At 38.7% G+C, this 12,333-nt stretch overlaps 39 pseudogenes; all 39 read right to left on the minus strand.

Moving 5' to 3' along the window:
• Positions 1-62: 62 nt before the first annotated feature.
• LOC140572829 (5S ribosomal RNA) lies at positions 63-181 on the minus strand (annotated as a pseudogene).
• A 186-nt stretch (positions 182-367) lies between these two features.
• LOC140572830 (5S ribosomal RNA) lies at positions 368-486 on the minus strand (annotated as a pseudogene).
• Positions 487-672: 186 nt separating this feature from the next.
• LOC140568870 (5S ribosomal RNA) lies at positions 673-791 on the minus strand (annotated as a pseudogene).
• Positions 792-976: 185 nt separating this feature from the next.
• On the minus strand, positions 977-1,095 carry LOC140570446 (5S ribosomal RNA; annotated as a pseudogene).
• A 222-nt stretch (positions 1,096-1,317) lies between these two features.
• LOC140571603 (5S ribosomal RNA) lies at positions 1,318-1,436 on the minus strand (annotated as a pseudogene).
• A 222-nt stretch (positions 1,437-1,658) lies between these two features.
• Positions 1,659-1,777, minus strand: LOC140570098 (5S ribosomal RNA; annotated as a pseudogene).
• Positions 1,778-1,962: 185 nt separating this feature from the next.
• Positions 1,963-2,081, minus strand: LOC140568871 (5S ribosomal RNA; annotated as a pseudogene).
• A 182-nt stretch (positions 2,082-2,263) lies between these two features.
• Positions 2,264-2,382, minus strand: LOC140571842 (5S ribosomal RNA; annotated as a pseudogene).
• A 186-nt stretch (positions 2,383-2,568) lies between these two features.
• LOC140567763 (5S ribosomal RNA) lies at positions 2,569-2,687 on the minus strand (annotated as a pseudogene).
• Positions 2,688-2,872: 185 nt separating this feature from the next.
• LOC140568872 (5S ribosomal RNA) lies at positions 2,873-2,991 on the minus strand (annotated as a pseudogene).
• A 222-nt stretch (positions 2,992-3,213) lies between these two features.
• LOC140566550 (5S ribosomal RNA) lies at positions 3,214-3,332 on the minus strand (annotated as a pseudogene).
• Positions 3,333-3,517: 185 nt separating this feature from the next.
• LOC140572858 (5S ribosomal RNA) lies at positions 3,518-3,636 on the minus strand (annotated as a pseudogene).
• Positions 3,637-3,821: 185 nt separating this feature from the next.
• On the minus strand, positions 3,822-3,940 carry LOC140568873 (5S ribosomal RNA; annotated as a pseudogene).
• A 185-nt stretch (positions 3,941-4,125) lies between these two features.
• Positions 4,126-4,244, minus strand: LOC140570601 (5S ribosomal RNA; annotated as a pseudogene).
• Positions 4,245-4,429: 185 nt separating this feature from the next.
• Positions 4,430-4,548, minus strand: LOC140568874 (5S ribosomal RNA; annotated as a pseudogene).
• A 185-nt stretch (positions 4,549-4,733) lies between these two features.
• On the minus strand, positions 4,734-4,852 carry LOC140568875 (5S ribosomal RNA; annotated as a pseudogene).
• Positions 4,853-5,074: 222 nt separating this feature from the next.
• LOC140573111 (5S ribosomal RNA) lies at positions 5,075-5,193 on the minus strand (annotated as a pseudogene).
• Positions 5,194-5,378: 185 nt separating this feature from the next.
• On the minus strand, positions 5,379-5,497 carry LOC140568878 (5S ribosomal RNA; annotated as a pseudogene).
• A 185-nt stretch (positions 5,498-5,682) lies between these two features.
• On the minus strand, positions 5,683-5,801 carry LOC140568879 (5S ribosomal RNA; annotated as a pseudogene).
• Positions 5,802-6,023: 222 nt separating this feature from the next.
• On the minus strand, positions 6,024-6,142 carry LOC140573112 (5S ribosomal RNA; annotated as a pseudogene).
• A 185-nt stretch (positions 6,143-6,327) lies between these two features.
• LOC140566275 (5S ribosomal RNA) lies at positions 6,328-6,446 on the minus strand (annotated as a pseudogene).
• A 186-nt stretch (positions 6,447-6,632) lies between these two features.
• On the minus strand, positions 6,633-6,751 carry LOC140570602 (5S ribosomal RNA; annotated as a pseudogene).
• Positions 6,752-6,936: 185 nt separating this feature from the next.
• Positions 6,937-7,055, minus strand: LOC140570447 (5S ribosomal RNA; annotated as a pseudogene).
• A 185-nt stretch (positions 7,056-7,240) lies between these two features.
• On the minus strand, positions 7,241-7,359 carry LOC140570603 (5S ribosomal RNA; annotated as a pseudogene).
• A 185-nt stretch (positions 7,360-7,544) lies between these two features.
• Positions 7,545-7,663, minus strand: LOC140568880 (5S ribosomal RNA; annotated as a pseudogene).
• A 185-nt stretch (positions 7,664-7,848) lies between these two features.
• Positions 7,849-7,967, minus strand: LOC140568881 (5S ribosomal RNA; annotated as a pseudogene).
• Positions 7,968-8,189: 222 nt separating this feature from the next.
• Positions 8,190-8,308, minus strand: LOC140573113 (5S ribosomal RNA; annotated as a pseudogene).
• Positions 8,309-8,493: 185 nt separating this feature from the next.
• LOC140568882 (5S ribosomal RNA) lies at positions 8,494-8,612 on the minus strand (annotated as a pseudogene).
• A 185-nt stretch (positions 8,613-8,797) lies between these two features.
• Positions 8,798-8,916, minus strand: LOC140566276 (5S ribosomal RNA; annotated as a pseudogene).
• A 186-nt stretch (positions 8,917-9,102) lies between these two features.
• Positions 9,103-9,221, minus strand: LOC140568883 (5S ribosomal RNA; annotated as a pseudogene).
• A 222-nt stretch (positions 9,222-9,443) lies between these two features.
• LOC140568884 (5S ribosomal RNA) lies at positions 9,444-9,562 on the minus strand (annotated as a pseudogene).
• A 185-nt stretch (positions 9,563-9,747) lies between these two features.
• On the minus strand, positions 9,748-9,866 carry LOC140568885 (5S ribosomal RNA; annotated as a pseudogene).
• Positions 9,867-10,051: 185 nt separating this feature from the next.
• Positions 10,052-10,170, minus strand: LOC140568886 (5S ribosomal RNA; annotated as a pseudogene).
• A 185-nt stretch (positions 10,171-10,355) lies between these two features.
• On the minus strand, positions 10,356-10,474 carry LOC140572268 (5S ribosomal RNA; annotated as a pseudogene).
• A 220-nt stretch (positions 10,475-10,694) lies between these two features.
• LOC140571563 (5S ribosomal RNA) lies at positions 10,695-10,813 on the minus strand (annotated as a pseudogene).
• Positions 10,814-10,998: 185 nt separating this feature from the next.
• On the minus strand, positions 10,999-11,117 carry LOC140570063 (5S ribosomal RNA; annotated as a pseudogene).
• Positions 11,118-11,339: 222 nt separating this feature from the next.
• LOC140567993 (5S ribosomal RNA) lies at positions 11,340-11,458 on the minus strand (annotated as a pseudogene).
• Positions 11,459-11,643: 185 nt separating this feature from the next.
• Positions 11,644-11,762, minus strand: LOC140568014 (5S ribosomal RNA; annotated as a pseudogene).
• A 346-nt stretch (positions 11,763-12,108) lies between these two features.
• LOC140567404 (5S ribosomal RNA) lies at positions 12,109-12,228 on the minus strand (annotated as a pseudogene).
• Positions 12,229-12,333: the final 105 nt, after the last annotated feature.

Genomic DNA, 12,333 nt, shown 5'->3' on the forward strand with positions numbered 1-12,333 from the left:
ATTTGTGCAAAAGATGTAAATAACATGGAAATGTAAGCTTTAATTGTTTGCAGGATTGGAAAAGCTTACAACACCTGGTATTCCCAGACAGTCTCCCATTCAAGTACTAACCAGGCCAAACCCTAGGTAGCTTCTGAGATCAGACGAGATCAGGCATTCTAAGGGTGGAATGGCCGTAAGCAGAAGCACCTTGCAAACCTAGAGGATTCAAATTTCATAGCTAAGACCATATTTGTTCAAAACCAAGCAAAAGCATTCCATTTCAACACATCAACATTTACAACACAAAAGAGTTTCAACTACAAATTTGTGCAAAAGATGTAAATAACATGGAAATGTAAGCTTTAATTGTTTGCAGGATTGGAAAAGCTTACAACACCTGGTATTCCCAGACAGTCTCCCATTCAAGTACTAACCAGGCCAAACCCTAGGTAGCTTCTGAGATCAGACGAGATCAGGCATTCTAAGGGTGGAATGGCCGTAAGCAGAAGCACCTTGCAAACCTAGAGGATTCAAATTTCATAGCTAAGACCATATTTGTTCAAAACCAAGCAAAAGCATTCCATTTCAACACATCAACATTTACAACACAAAAGAGTTTCAACTACAAATTTGTGCAAAAGATGTAAATAACATGGAAATGTAAGCTTTAATTGTTTGCAGGATTGGAAAAGCTTACAACACCTGGTATTCCCAGACAGTCTCCCATTCAAGTACTAACCAGGCCCAACCCTAGGTAGCTTCTGAGATCAGACGAGATCAGGCATTCTAAGGGTGGAATGGCCGTAAGCAGAAGCACCTTGCAAACTAGAGGATTCAAATTTCATAGCTAAGACCATATTTGTTCAAAACCAAGCAAAAGCATTCCATTTCAACACATCAACATTTACAACAGAAAAGAGTTTCAACTACAAATTTGTGCAAAAGATGTAAATAACATGGAAATGTAAGCTTTAATTGTTTGCAGGATTGGAAAAGCTTACAACACCTGGTATTCCCAGACAGTCTCCCATTCAAGTACTAACCAGGCCCAACCCTAGGTAGCTTCTGAGATCAGACGAGATCAGGCATTCTAAGGGTGGAATGGCCATAAGCAGAAGCACCTTGCAAACTAGAGGATTCAAATTTCATAGCTAAGACCATATTTGTTCAAAACCAAGCAAAAGCATTCCATTTCAACACATCAACATTTACAACACAAAGCATTCCATTTCAACACATCAACATTTACAACACAAAAGAGTTTCATCTACAAATTTGTGCAAAAGATGTAAATAACATGGAAATGTAAGCTTTAATTGTTTGCAGGATCGGAAAAGCTTACAACACCTGGTATTCCCAGACAGTCTCCCATTCAAGTACTAACCAGGCCCAACCCTAGGTAGCTTCTGAGATCAGACGAGATCAGGCGTTCTAAGGGTGGAATGGCCGTAAGCAGAAGCACCTTGCAAACTAGAGGATTCAAATTTCATAGCTAAGACCATATTTGTTCAAAACCAAGCAAAAGCATTCCATTTCAACACATCAACATTTACAACACAAAGCATTCCATTTCAACACATCAACATTTACAACACAAAAGAGTTTCATCTACAAATTTGTGCAAAAGATGTAAATAACATGGAAATGTAAGCTTTAATTGTTTGCAGGATTGGAAAAGCTTACAACACCTGATATTCCCAGACAGTCTCCCATTCAAGTACTAACCAGGCCCAACCCTAGGTAGCTTCTGAGATCAGATGAGATCAGGAATTCTAAGGGTGGAATGGCCGTAAGCAGAAGCACCTTGCAAACTAGAGGATTCAAATTTCATAGCTAAGACCATATTTGTTCAAAACCAAGCAAAAGCATTCCATTTCAACACATCAACATTTACAACACAAAAGAGTTTCAACTACAAATTTGTGCAATAGATGTAAATAACATGGAAATGTAAGCTTTAATTGTTTGCAGGATTGGAAAAGCTTACAACACCTGGTATTCCCAGACAGTCTCCCATTCAAGTACTAACCAGGCCCAACCCTAGGTAGCTTCTGAGATCAGACGAGATCAGGCATTCTAAGGGTGGAATGGCCGTAAGCAGAAGCACCTTGCAAACTAGAGGATTCAAATTTCATAGCTAAGACCATATTTGTTAAAAACCAAGCAAAAGCATTCCATTTCAACACAACATTTACAACACAAAAGAGTTTCAACTACAAATTTGTGCAAAAGATGTAAATAACATGGAAATGTAAGCTTTAATTGTTTGCAGGATTGGAAAAGCTTACAACACCTGGTATTCCCAGACAGTCTCCCATTCAAGTACTAACCAGGCCCAACCCTAGGTAGCTTCTGAGATCAGACGAGATCAGGCATTCTAAGGGTGGAATGGCCGTAGGCAGAAGCACCTTGCAAACCTAGAGGATTCAAATTTCATAGCTAAGACCATATTTGTTCAAAACCAAGCAAAAGCATTCCATTTCAACACATCAACATTTACAACACAAAAGAGTTTCAACTACAAATTTGTGCAAAAGATGTAAATAACATGGAAATGTAAGCTTTAATTGTTTGCAGGATTGGAAAAGCTTACAACACCTGGTATTCCCAGACAATCTCCCATTCAAGTACTAACCAGGCCCAACCCTAGGTAGCTTCTGATATCAGACTAGATCAGGCATTCTAAGGGTGGAATGGCCGTAAGCAGAAGCACCTTGCAAACTAGAGGATTCAAATTTCATAGCTAAGACCATATTTGTTCAAAACCAAGCAAAAGCATTCCATTTCAACACATCAACATTTACAACACAAAAGAGTTTCAACTACAAATTTGTGCAAAAGATGTAAATAACATGGAAATGTAAGCTTTAATTGTTTGCAGGATTGGAAAAGCTTACAACACCTGGTATTCCCAGACAGTCTCCCATTCAAGTACTAACCAGGCCCAACCCTAGGTAGCTTCTGAGATCAGACGAGATCAGGCATTCTAAGGGTGGAATGGCCGTAAGCAGAAGCACCTTGCAAACTAGAGGATTCAAATTTCATAGCTAAGACCATATTTGTTCAAAACCAAGCAAAAGCATTCCATTTCAACACATCAACATTTACAATACAAAGCATTCCATTTCAACACATCAACATTTACAACACAAAAGAGTTTCATCTTCAAATTTGTGCAAAAGATGTAAATAACATGGAAATGTAAGCTTTAATTGTTTGCAGGATTGGAAAAGCTTACAACACCTGGTATTCCCAGACAGTCTCCCATTCAAGTACTAACCGTGCCCAACCATAGGTAGCTTCTGAGATCAGACGAGATCAGGTATTCTAAGGGTGGAATGGCCGTAAGCAGAAGCACCTTGCAAACTAGAGGATTCAAATTTCATAGCTAAGACCATATTTGTTCAAAACCAAGCAAAAGCATTCCATTTCAACACATCAACATTTACAACACAAAAGAGTTTCAACTACAAATTTGTGCAAAAGATGTAAATAACATGGAAATGTAAGCTTTAATTGTTTGCAGGATTGGAAAAGCTTACAACACCTGGTATTCCCAGACAGTCTCCCATTCAAGTACTAACCGTGCCCAACCCTAGGTAGCTTCTGAGATCAGACGAGATCAGGCATTCTAAGGGTGGAATGGCCGTAAGCAGAAGCACCTTCCAAACTAGAGGATTCAAATTTCATAGGTAAGACCATATTTGTTCAAAACCAAGCAAAAGCATTCCATTTCAACACATCAACATTTACAACACAAAAGAGTTTCAACTACAAATTTGTGCAAAAGATGTAAATAACATGGAAATGTAAGCTTTAATTGTTTGCAGAATTGGAAAAGCTTACAACACCTGGTATTCCCAGACAGTCTCCCATTCAAGTACTAACCAGGCCCAACCCTAGGTAGCTTCTGAGATCAGACGAGATCAGGCATTCTAAGGGTGGAATGGCCGTAAGCAAAAGCACCTTGCAAACTAGAGGATTCAAATTTCATAGCTAAGACCATATTTGTTCAAAACCAAGCAAAAGCATTCCATTTCAACACATCAACATTTACAACACAAAAGAGTTTCAACTACAAATTTGTGCAAAAGATGTAAATAACATGGAAATGTAAGCTTTAATTGTTTGCAGGATTGGAAAAGCTTACAACACCTGATATTCCCAGACAGTCTCCCATTCAAGTACTAACCAGGCCCAACCCTAGGTAGCTTCTGAGATCAGACGAGATCAGGCATTCTAAGGGTGGAATGGCCGTAAGCAGAAGCACCTTGCAAACTAGAGGATTCAAATTTCATAGCTAAGACCATATTTGTTCAAAACCAAGCAAAAGCATTCCATTTCAACACATCAACATTTAAAACACAAAAGAGTTTCAACTACAAATTTGTGCAAAAGATGTAAATAACATGGAAATGTAAGCTTTAATTGTTTGCAGGATTGGAAAAGCTTACAACACCTGGTATTCCCAGACAGTCTCCCATTCAAGTACTAACCAGGCCCAACCCTAGGTAGCTTCTGAGATCAGACGAGATCAGGCATTCTAAGGGTGGAATGGCCGTAAGCAGAAGCACCTTGCAAACTAGAGGATTCAAATTTCATAGCTAAGACCATATTTGTTCAAAACCAAGCAAAAGCATTCCATTTCAACACATCAACATTTACAACACAAAAGAGTTTCAACTACAAATTTGTGCAAAAGATGTAAATAACATGGAAATGTAAGCTTTAATTGTTTGCAGGATTGGAAAAGCTTACAACACCTGGTATTCCCAGACAGTCTCCCATTCAAGTACTAACCAGGCCCAACCCTAGGTAGCTTCTGAGATCAGACGAGATCAGGCATTCTAAGGGTGGAATGGCCGTAAGCAGAAGCACCTTGCAAACTAGAGGATTCAAATTTCATAGCTAAGACCATATTTGTTCAAAACCAAGCAAAAGCATTCCATTTCAACACATCAACATTTACAACACAAAGCATTCCATTTCAACACATCAACATTTACAACACAAAAGAGTTTCATCTACAAATTTGTGCAAAAGATGTAAATAACATGGAAATGTAAGCTTTAATTGTTTGCAGGATTGGAAAAGCTTACAACACCTGGTATTCCCAGACAGTCTCCCATTCAAGTACTAACCAGGCCCAACCCTTGGTAGCTTCTGAGATCAGACAAGATCAGGCATTCTAAGGATGGAATGGCCGCAAGCAGAAGCACCTTGCAAACTAGAGGATTCAAATTTCATAGCTAAGACCATATTTGTTCAAAACCAAGCAAAAACATTCCATTTCAACACATCAACATTTACAACACAAAAGAGTTTCAACTACAAATTTGTGCAAAAGATGTAAATAACATGGAAATGTAAGCTTTAATTGTTTGCAGGATTGGAAAAGCTTACAACACCTGGTATTCCCAGACAGTCTCCCATTCAAGTACTAACCAGGCCCAACCCTAGGTAGCTTCTGAGATCAGACGAGATCAGGCATTCTAAGGGTGGAATGGCCGTAAGCAGAAGCACCTTGCAAACTAGAGGATTCAAATTTCATAGCTAAGACCATATTTGTTCAAAACCAAGCAAAAGCATTCCATTTCAACACATCAACATTTACAACACAAAAGAGTTTCAACTACAAATTTGTGCAAAAGATGTAAATAACATGGAAATGTAAGCTTTAATTGTTTGCAGGATTGGAAAAGCTTACAACACCTGGTATTCCCAGACAGTCTCCCATTCAAGTACTAACCAGGCCCAACCCTAGGTAGCTTCTGAGATCAGACGAGATCAGGCATTCTAAGGGTGGAATGGCCGTAAGCAGAAGCACCTTGCAAACTAGAGGATTCAAATTTCATAGCTAAGACCATATTTGTTCAAAACCAAGCAAAAGCATTCCATTTCAACACATCAACATTTACAACACAAAGCATTCCATTTCAACACATCAACATTTACAACACAAAAGAGTTTCATCTACAAATTTGTGCAAAAGATGTAAATAACATGGAAATGTAAGCTTTAATTGTTTGCAGGATTGGAAAAGCTTACAACACCTGGTATTCCCAGACAGTCTCCCATTCAAGTACTAACCAGGCCCAACCCTTGGTAGCTTCTGAGATCAGACAAGATCAGGCATTCTAAGGATGGAATGGCCGCAAGCAGGAGCACCTTGCAAACTAGAGGATTCAAATTTCATAGCTAAGACCATATTTGTTCAAAACCAAGCAAAAACATTCCATTTCAACACATCAACATTTACAACACAAAAGAGTTTCAACTACAAATTTGTGCAAAAGATGTAAATAACATGGAAATGTAAGCTTTAATTGTTTGCAGGATTGGAAAAGCTTACAACACCTGGTATTCCCAGACAGTCTCCCATTCAAGTACTAACCAGGCCCAACCCTAGGTAGCTTCTGAGATCAGACGAGATCAGGCATTCTAATGGTGGAATGGCCGTAGGCAGAAGCACCTTGCAAACCTAGAGGATTCAAATTTCATAGCTAAGACCATATTTGTTCAAAACCAAGCAAAAGCATTCCATTTCAACATATCAACATTTACAACACAAAAGAGTTTCAACTACAAATTTGTGCAAAAGATGTAAATAACATGGAAATGTAAGCTTTAATTGTTTGCAGGATTGGAAAAGCTTACAACACCTGATATTCCCAGACAGTCTCCCATTCAAGTACTAACCAGGCCCAACCCTAGGTAGCTTCTGAGATCAGACGAGATCAGGCATTCTAAGGGTGGAATGGCCGTAAGCAGAAGCACCTTCCAAACTAGAAAATTCAAATTTCATAGGTAAGACCATATTTGTTCAAAACCAAGCAAAAGCATTCCATTTCAACACATCAACATTTACAACACAAAAGAGTTTCAACTACAAATTTGTGCAAAAGATGTAAATAACATGGAAATGTAAGCTTTAATTGTTTGCAGAATTGGAAAAGCTTACAACACCTGGTATTCCCAGACAGTCTCCCATTCAAGTACTAACCAGGCCCAACCCTAGGTAGCTTCTGAGATCAGACGAGATCAGGCATTCTAAGGGTGGAATGGCCATAAGCAAAAGCACCTTGCAAACTAGAGGATTCAAATTTCATAGCTAAGACCATATTTGTTCAAAACCAAGCAAAAGCATTCCATTTCAACACATCAACATTTACAACACAAAAGAGTTTCAACTACAAATTTGTGCAAAAGATGTAAATAACATGGAAATGTAAGCTTTAATTGTTTGCAGGATTGGAAAAGCTTACAACACCTGATATTCCCAGACAGTCTCCCATTCAAGTACTAACCAGGCCCAACCCTAGGTAGCTTCTGAGATCAGACGAGATCAGGCATTCTAAGGGTGGAATGGCCGTAAGCAGAAGCACCTTGCAAACTAGAGGATTCAAATTTCATAGCTAAGACCATATTTGTTCAAAACCAAGCAAAAGCATTCCATTTCAACACATCAACATTTAAAACACAAAAGAGTTTCAACTACAAATTTGTGCAAAAGATGTAAATAACATGGAAATGTAAGCTTTAATTGTTTGCAGGATTGGAAAAGCTTACAACACCTGGTATTCCCAGACAGTCTCCCATTCAAGTACTAACCAGGCCCAACCCTAGGTAGCTTCTGAGATCAGACGAGATCAGGCATTCTAAGGGTGGAATGGCCGTAAGCAGAAGCACCTTGCAAACTAGAGGATTCAAATTTCATAGCTAAGACCATATTTGTTCAAAACCAAGCAAAAGCATTCCATTTCAACACATCAACATTTACAACACAAAAGAGTTTCAACTACAAATTTGTGCAAAAGATGTAAATAACATGGAAATGTAAGCTTTAATTGTTTGCAGGATTGGAAAAGCTTACAACACCTGGTATTCCCAGACAGTCTCCCATTCAAGTACTAACCAGGCCCAACCCTAGGTAGCTTCTGAGATCAGACGAGATCAGGCATTCTAAGGGTGGAATGGCCGTAAGCAGAAGCACCTTGCAAACTAGAGGATTCAAATTTCATAGCTAAGACCATATTTGTTCAAAACCAAGCAAAAGCATTCCATTTCAACACATCAACATTTACAACACAAAGCATTCCATTTCAACACATCAACATTTACAACACAAAAGAGTTTCATCTACAAATTTGTGCAAAAGATGTAAATAACATGGAAATGTAAGCTTTAATTGTTTGCAGGATTGGAAAAGCTTACAACACCTGGTATTCCCAGACAGTCTCCCATTCAAGTACTAACCAGGCCCAACCCTTGGTAGCTTCTGAGATCAGACAAGATCAGGCATTCTAAGGATGGAATGGCCGCAAGCAGGAGCACCTTGCAAACTAGAGGATTCAAATTTCATAGCTAAGACCATATTTGTTCAAAACCAAGCAAAAACATTCCATTTCAACACATCAACATTTACAACACAAAAGAGTTTCAACTACAAATTTGTGCAAAAGATGTAAATAACATGGAAATGTAAGCTTTAATTGTTTGCAGGATTGGAAAAGCTTACAACACCTGGTATTCCCAGACAGTCTCCCATTCAAGTACTAACCAGGCCCAACCCTAGGTAGCTTCTGAGATCAGACGAGATCAGGCATTCTAAGGGTGGAATGGCCGTAAGCAGAAGCACCTTGCAAACTAGAGGATTCAAATTTCATAGCTAAGACCATATTTGTTCAAAACCAAGCAAAAGCATTCCATTTCAACACATCAACATTTACAACACAAAAGAGTTTCAACTACAAATTTGTGCAAAAGATGTAAATAACATGGAAATGTAAGCTTTAATTGTTTGCAGGATTGGAAAAGCTTACAACACCTGGTATTCCCAGACAGTCTCCCATTCAAGTACTAACCAGGCCCAACCCTAGGTAGCTTCTGAGATCAGACGAGATCAGGCATTCTAATGGTGGAATGGCCGTAGGCAGAAGCACCTTGCAAACCTAGAGGATTCAAATTTCATAGCTAAGACCATATTTGTTCAAAACCAAGCAAAAGCATTCCATTTCAACATATCAACATTTACAACACAAAAGAGTTTCAACTACAAATTTGTGCAAAAGATGTAAATAACATGGAAATGTAAGCTTTAATTGTTTGCAGGATTGGAAAAGCTTACAACACCTGGTATTCCCAGACAGTCTCCCATTCAAGTACTAACCAGGCCCAACCCTAGGTAGCTTCTGAGATCAGACGAGATCAGGCATTCTAAGGGTGGAATGGCCGTAAGCAGAAGCACCTTGCAAACTAGAGGATTCAAATTTCATAGCTAAGATCATATTTGTTCAAAACCAAGCAAAAGCATTCCATTTCAACACATCAACATTTACAACACAAAGCATTCCATTTCAACACATCAACATTTACAACACAAAAGAGTTTCATCTACAAATTTGTGCAAAAGATGTAAATAACATGGAAATGTAAGCTTTAATTGTTTGCAGGATTGGAAAAGCTTACAACACCTGGTATTCCCAGACAGTCTCCCATTCAAGTACTAACCAGGCCCAACCCTAGGTAGCTTCTGAGATCAGACGAGATCAGGCATTCTAAGGGTGGAATGGCCGTAAGCAGAAGCACCTTGCAAACTAGAGGATTCAAATTTCATAGCTAAGACCATATTTGTTCAAAACCAAGCAAAAGCATTCCATTTCAACACATCAACATTTACAACACAAAAGAGTTTCAACTACAAATTTGTGCAAAAGATGTAAATAACATGGAAATGTAAGCTTTAATTGTTTGCAGGATTGGAAAAGCTTACAACACCTGGTATTCCCAGACAGTCTCCCATTCAAGTACTAACCAGGCCCAACCCTAGGTAGCTTCTGAGATCAGACGAGATCAGGCATTCTAAGGGTGGAATGGCCGTAAGCAGAAGCACCTTGCAAACTAGAGGATTCAAATTTCATAGCTAAGACCATATTTGTTCAAAACCAAGCAAAAGCATTCCATTTCAACACATCAACATTTACAACACAAAAGAGTTTCAACTACAAATTTGTGCAAAAGATGTAAATAACATGGAAATGTAAGCTTTAATTGTTTGCAGGATTGGAAAAGCTTACAACACCTGGTATTCCCAGACAGTCTCCCATTCAAGTACTAACCAGGCCCAACCCTAGGTAGCTTCTGAGATCAGACGAGATCAGGCATTCTAAGGGTGGAATGGCCGTAAGCAGAAGCACCTTGCAAACTAGAGGATTCAAATTTCATAGCTAAGACCATATTTGTTCAAAACCAAGCAAAAGCATTCCATTTCAACACATCAACATTTACAACACAAAAGAGTTTCAACTACAAATTTGTGCAAAAGATGTAAATAACATGGAAATGTAAGCTTTAATTGTTTGCAGGATTGGAAAAGCTTACAACACCTGGTATTCCCAGACAGTCTCCCATTCAAGTACTAACCAGGCCCAACCCTAGGTAGCTTCTGAGATCAGACGAGATCAGGCATTCTAAGGTTGGAATGGCCGTAAGCAGAAGCACCTTGCAAACTAGAGGATTCAAATTTCATATCTAAGACCATATTTGTTCAAAACCAAGCAAAAGCATTCCATTTCAACACATCAACATTTACAGCACAGCATTCCATTTCAACACATCAACATTTACCACACAAAAGAGTGTCAACTACAAATAAGTGCAAAAGATATAAATAACATGGAAATGTAAGCTTTAATTGTTTTCAGGATTGGAAAAGCTTACAACACCTGGTATTCCCAGACAGTCTCCCATTCAAGTACTAACCAGGCCCAACCCTAGGTAGCTTCTGAGATCAGACGAGTTCAGGCATTCTAAGGGTGGAATGGCCGTAAGCAGAAGCTCTTAGCAAACTAGAGGATTCAAATTTCATAGCTAAGACCATATTTGTTCAAAACCAAGCAAAAGCATTCAATTTCAACACATCAACATTTACAACACAAAAGAGTTTCAACTACAAATTTGTGCAAAAGATGTAAATAACATGGAAATGTAAGCTTTAATTGTTTGCAGGATTGGAAAAGCTTACAACACCTGGTATTCCCAGACAGTCTCCCATTCAAGTACTAACCAGGCCCAACCCTAGGTAGCTTCTGAGATCAGATGAGATCAGGCATTCTAAAGGTGGAATGGCCGTAAGCAGAAGCACCTTGCAAATTAGAGGATTCAATTTTCATAGCTAAGACCATATTTGTTCAAAACCAAGCAAAAGCATTCCATTTCAACACATCAACATTTACAACACAAAGCATTCCATTTCAACACATCAACATTTACAACACAAAAGAGTTTCATCTACAAATTTGTGCAAAAGATGTAAATAACATGGAAATGTAAGCTTTAATTGTTTGCAGGATTGGAAAAGCTTAAAACACCTGGTATTCCCAGACAGTCTCCCATTCAAGTACTAACCAGGCCCAACCCTAGGTAGCATCTGAGATCAGACCAGATCAGGCATTCTAAGGGTGGAATGGCCGTAAGCAGAAGCACCTTCCAAACTAGAGGATTCAAATTTCATAGCTAAGACCATATTTGTTCAAAACCAAGCAAAAGCATTCCATTTCAACACATCAACATTTACAACACAAAAGAGTTTCAACTACAAATTTGTGCAAAAGATGTAATTAACATGGAAATGTAAGCTTTAATTGTTTGCAGGATTGGAAAAGCTTACAACACCTGGTATTCCCAGACAGTCTCCCATTCAAGTACTAACCAGACCCAACCCTATGTAGCTTCTGAGATCAGACAACATCAGGCGTTCTAAGGGTGGAATGGCCGTAATCAGAAGAACCTTGCAAACGAGAGGATTCAAATTTCATAGATAAGACCATATTTGTTCGAAACCAAGCAAAAGCATTCCATTTCAACACATCAACATTTACAACACAAAAGAGTTTCAACTACAAATTTGTGCAAAAGATTTAAATAACATGGAAATGTAAGCTTTAATTGTTTGCAGGATTGGAAAAGCTTACAACACCTGGTATTCCCAGACGGTCTCCCATTCAAGTACTAACCAGGCCCAACCCACATCAACATTTATAACACAAAAGAGTTTCAACTACAAATTTGTGCAAAAGATGTAAATAACATGGAAATGTAAGCTTTAATTGTTTGCAGGATTGGAAAAGCTTACAACACCTGGTATTCCCAGACAGTCTCCCTTTCAAGTACTAACCAGGCCCAACCCAATGGTAGCTTCTGAGATCAGACGAGATCAGGCATTCTAAGGGTGGAATGGCCGTAAGCAGAAGCACTTAGCAAACTAGAGGATTCAAATTTCATAGCTAAGACCATATTTGTTCAAAACCAAGCAAAAGCATTCCATTTCAACACATCAACATTTACAACACA

The sequence above is a fragment of the Salminus brasiliensis genome, chromosome 11, assembly GCF_030463535.1.
Source record: "Salminus brasiliensis chromosome 11, fSalBra1.hap2, whole genome shotgun sequence".
In the NCBI taxonomy this organism is placed as follows: domain Eukaryota; kingdom Metazoa; phylum Chordata; class Actinopteri; order Characiformes; family Bryconidae; genus Salminus; species Salminus brasiliensis.